Source organism: Bison bison, unplaced genomic scaffold (genome assembly GCF_000754665.1).
Source record: "Bison bison bison isolate TAMUID 2011002044 unplaced genomic scaffold, Bison_UMD1.0 scf7180017864317, whole genome shotgun sequence".
NCBI classification, from domain to species: Eukaryota; Metazoa; Chordata; class Mammalia; order Artiodactyla; family Bovidae; genus Bison; species Bison bison.
In genome coordinates this window covers 10,705,101-10,710,444 of record NW_011494889.1, presented here as the reverse complement: position 1 = coordinate 10,710,444, position 5,344 = coordinate 10,705,101, and positions in this window count along the sequence as shown.

Here is a 5,344-nt window from a genome sequence, read left to right as displayed (position 1 = left end):
GTGGCTACTGCCCTGCTCAGCTGCAGGAAAGTGTATTGTGCTGAGAACTGCTGGCCCAGAAAAAGCTCAAATTTCAAAATTCGAAATTTGATTTCTACCAAATGCTTGTTGATCATCTTAAAGTCGAAAAATCATTAATTGGGACCCTCTATATTTGGTCTCCATCTCAGTTTCTAGCCAAGAGGGCCTAAGACGCTTGGCATTTTCTAAGTGTGGGAGGGTAAAGGTGTCTTTTGTTGTGTTAATCAAGTAAATTTTGGATCCCATCTAAGGATGGGGGCTGGTTGCCGGAGGAACCAATGGCATGATTAAGGGTTGTAACTTTCAGTCACAACCCCTTGGCTTCCGGAGAGGGGAGAAGGGTTGGAGGTTGAATCAGTTATCAATGAACAATAATTTCATCAATCATGGCTATGTAATGAGCTATCCATAGAAACCCTAACAAGATTTGGTGACTTCCAGGTTGGTGACCACACTGAGATTTAGGGAGAGTGACACTTGGAGGGAACATAAAAGCTCTGGCCCTTTCCCCATATTTTGCTCTATGCAGCTCTTCCATCTGATAGTTCTTGAGTTAAATCCTTTTATAATGAATTTAGTAAGTAAAATAGTTCTCTTATTTCTATGAGTTGTTCTAGCAAACAAATCAAACTCAAAAATGCCATCATGGAAACTTCTGATTTATAGATAGTAGGTCAGAAACACATATGACAAGTTGGACTTTCAACCAGCATCTGAAGCCAGTGGGTGGAGCTAACCCCTGATCTATGGAATCTGATGCTGCTTCCAGGTAGGTAGTGCCAGAATGATTTGAATTGTTAGACACCCAGTTGGTATCACAAAAACTGTTTGTCAGTGAGGGGACCCCCTCCACACATTGAAATTGGGTCCAGTAAACCCGAAGAGGCCCCACCAATCTTTCCAAGTTCACCTCTGGACAATTATAGATTCTGTGCACAGTATATCTCAAATGGTATGTGCGTGATGAAGTGAAGTGAAGTGAAAGTCGCCCAGTCACATCTGAATCTGCAACCCCATGGATTGTAACCTGCCAAGGCTCCTCTGTCCATGGAATTCTCCAGACAACAATACTGGAGTGTGTAGCTGTTCCCTTTTCCAGGGGATCTTCCCAACCCAGGAATCAAACCCAGGTCTCCCTGGGTTCTGATTTATAGATAGAAAACTTCTGATTTATAGATAGTAGGTCAGAAACACATGTTACAACTTGAACTTTCAACCAGCATCTGAAGCCAATGGGTGGACCTAACCCCTGATCTATGGAATCTTGATGCAGGTCTCCCACATTGCAGGTGGATTCTTTACCATCTGAGCCATGAGGGGAGCCATTAAGCATGCAAGGTGCTGAGCTAGAACAGCTGTTCTCGAGCCTCACAATACATCAGACTCAGCTAGAGGGCTCATAAAAACAGGTTGATGAGTTTCTCTCCCAGAGTTTATGAGTCAGGAGGTCTAGAGTTGGGCCTGAGAATTTGCATTTCTATCCATTTCTCAGATGATGCTAGTTCTGCCAAGCTAGAGAACTTCTGTGAAAGATTACATTAAAAAATCCTTTTAGCTGTGATAGCAAAAGATATTGGGGGTTATCAATATCTGTAAGGCATTTTTTTATAACTTAAAGTAATTTTGTTCAAAATAATACTTGAAATTATTTGAAGTGATGATTTTGTTTTGAACTAGGCGAGAGAAGCTAGAGCAATTTATAGAAGGGAATATGGTGTCTCACAGCTTTCCAGGTGGTGCTAGTGGTAAAGAACTCACCTGCCAATGAAAGAGACATAAGATCCGCGGGTTTGATCCCTGGGTTGGGAAAATCCCCTGATGGAGGGCAGGACACCCCACTCCAGTATTCTTATCTGGAGAATCTCATGGACAGAGGAGCCTGGTGGGCTATGGTCCATAGGGTCTCAAAGAGTCGGACACGACTGAAGTGACTTAGCACAGCACAGCACACAGTATCTTAGGGAATACATTTTTATATTCTTGAGCTCAGGAAAAAAAAGAAAGAGAAAGAAAATTTATCTCTGACCATGAATAGTTGAGCTCTAAAGTTCTGGGGGCTAAGAGTATGGGCTTTCTTCACTCAGTATGATAACCTCCAGGTCCATCATGTTGCTGCACATGAAAATATGTTATTCTTCTTTATGACTAAGTAATATTCCTTTGCGTGTATAATATTTTCATGTATGTATACATATATACCGGAGGAGGCAATGGCACCCCACTGCAGTACTCTTGCCTGGAAACTCCCATGGACAGAGGAGCCTAGTAGGCTGCAGTCCATGGGGTCGCTAAGGGTAGGACACGACTGAGTGACTTCATTTGCACTTTTCCCTTTCATGCATTGGAGAAGGAAATGGCAACCCACTCCAGTGTTCTTGCCTGGAAAATCCTAGGGATGAGGGAACCTGGTGGGCTACCGTCTATGGGGTCGCACAGAGTCAGACACGACTGAAGCAAGCGACTTAGCAGCATACATATATACACTCAGGAAGCCATATAAAATAAATATTATATGATATCACTCATATGTGGAATCTAAAAAATAATACAAATTAATTTATTTACAAAACAGAAACAGAATCTCAGGCATAGAAAACAAGCTTATACTTACCAAAGAGAAAAACCAGGGGAGGGAGAGAGAGAGAATTTAGGAGTAGGGGACTAACAGATACACACCACTACATAAAAAACAGATAAATAGCATGGATGTACTGTATAGAATAGAAAACTATATTCAATATCTTGTAATAATATGCAATGGAGAAATATATGTGTATATGTGTAACTGAACCACTTGGCTGTTCACATGGAGCTACACAATATTTTTAATCAACTCTACTTTAATTTTTTTTTAAAGGAAAATAAGGAAAGGAAAAGAGTACCTTCGTGGTTGTTGAGTTCCAGCCTTGCCAATTAGTAGCTGTGAAATATTGGGTAACTAACTTAACCTCAATAAGCCAAAGTTTTTCAAATACAGATGGTAATAAGATCTACTTCTCAGGTTTGCTGAGAGGATTAAATAATGTGCTTAGCTAGATGCCTGGAACATAGTTGAAGTGTAATAAATAATGTCATTAAAATCTTAACAAGTAAGAAACTTGGTCAACAGAATTAGTGGCAAGGACAGTAATTTATATATTTTTATATGACTCAACTTCTCTTAAGAGTACATATTCTACCACTTGACAAAAAAAGAAAATCAAGTTAATTCAGTCCCCATCCAACTTCCTTTTCTTCAGGATACATCTGCTTTCTAGGGACTTGTGGGGTGCCTTAGCTTGGTATGAGGGGACATCTCATTAGTTCTTGGTTATTAACTATTTACACTTTATCCTCGAAGGTTGTAATCTGAGTAGCCTTCAATCATGAATCTAATCATTGCTATGGAGAAGGCGATGGCAACCCACTCCGGTACTCTTGCCTGGAAAATCCCATGGGCAGAGGAGCCTGGTGGGCTGCAGTCCATGGGGCCGCACAGAGTCGGACACCACTGAGCGACTCCACTTTCACTTTTCACTATTCCAAACCACAAGACTCCATCCCATTCAGCTTCCTTGCCACCCTTGGGGACTCAGGAGCAGCTGTCCTGAGCTACTCTGAACCAAAGAAACACATTGGGTTTATGTAAGAGCCTGCCTCTGGTTCCCTAGTGGGCACAGGAAATTGTTTCACTGCTTCCAGCTTCTCACTGGGGTGTTCAGAACTCTGGGAATATGCCTCAGTTCAATGTACCCAGAGGCAATGTGCCATCTCTACACTACTTCTCCTAGGCCTAGATGGGATGTGGGTTCTGCAAGGCCCCACTGCTTTCCCAGATGCCATGCAGAAAGAGAAGGAACAGTTTTGAATCACCAATGTAACTGGAGTTTCTGTGCATTTCTAGGGCAGTTTGGAAGTCTAAATGAGGGAATCCAAGGAAGAGCCCATTTCTCTGAATATTTGCATCTTAAGTTCTCTCATTGCCCCTCTGAATCAACTTCCCTCCCCACTTTCCAGCTTAATTTTATGTCATTTTAGCAACGGATAAAATCAGTTCTCCCTACTCCAAATACTTCTCTTATTCTTTGTCCTTTACTTTTAAAGCTCAAAAGCCAAAAATGCAATGATTTTAAAATATGCATTTTGCCCCTGAGACATTGAATGCCATTGTCTAAAGAAGGAAAGGGAAAAGAGTGGTGAAAAATAAAATATATAGAAAATAAAGACATACATTAATGCCTCCATTATCTTAATTGTAAACATCCCCATCCTCATTCTCATCATTCCTCCTCAGGTAAATGTGTGTGTGCATGTGTGCTAAGTCACTTTAGTCATGTCTGACTCTGTGTGACCCACGGACTCCAGCCTGCCAGGCTGTTTTGGATTTTCCAGGCAAGAATACTGGAGTTGGTTGCCATGATCGTCTCCAGGAATCGAGTCTGAGTCGCTTGAATCTCCTGTATTGGCAAGAGGGTTCTTAACCACCAGTGCCACCTGGGAAGCCTCAGCTAAGTAGACCTACACAAATCTGGGCTCAGCACAACTGTAGGTTTCTACCCTGTTTCTACTTTTTCATCTGCTTCCTTATATCCTCTACCCTACAATACACGGAACTGTTTTTTACCCATTTTCTTAATTGTAAAATGGGAGGACTGTCTTATACCTCCAGGAATTAACTTGCAGACAATAAATAAAAGTACTGAATTTCTTTTTACTGGAGGATATAGAAAGTTGAAAAGACATCATTTTCAATCTAACATCATATATGATAAGCCACAGTAAACATTATTCTCAATGGGGAAAAACTGAAAGCATTCCCTCCAAGATCAGGACCAAGAAAGGGTGCCCACTCTACCACTATTATTCAGTTTTGGAAGTGCTAGCTATGGCAGTCAGTCAGTCAGTTCAGTAGCTCAGTCGTGTCTGACTCTTTGTGACCCCATGAACCACAACACACCAGGCCTCCCTGTCCCTCACCAATTCCTGGAGTCCACCCAAACCCACATCCATTGAGATGGTGATGCCATCCAACCATCTCATCCTCTGTTGTCCCCTTCTCCTCCTGCCCCCAATCCCTCCCAGCATCAGGGTCTTTTCCAATGAGTCAACTCTTCGCATGAGGTGGCCAAAGTACTGGAGTTTCAGCTTTAACATCATTCCTTCCAAAGAACACCCAGGACTGATCTCCTTTAGAATGGACTGGTTGGATCTCCTTGCAGTCCAAGGGACTCTCAAGAGTCTTCTCCAACACCACAGTTCAAAAGCATCAATTTTTTGGTACTCAGCTTTCTTTATGGTCCAACTCTCACATCCATACATGACTACTGGAAAAACCATAGGTTTG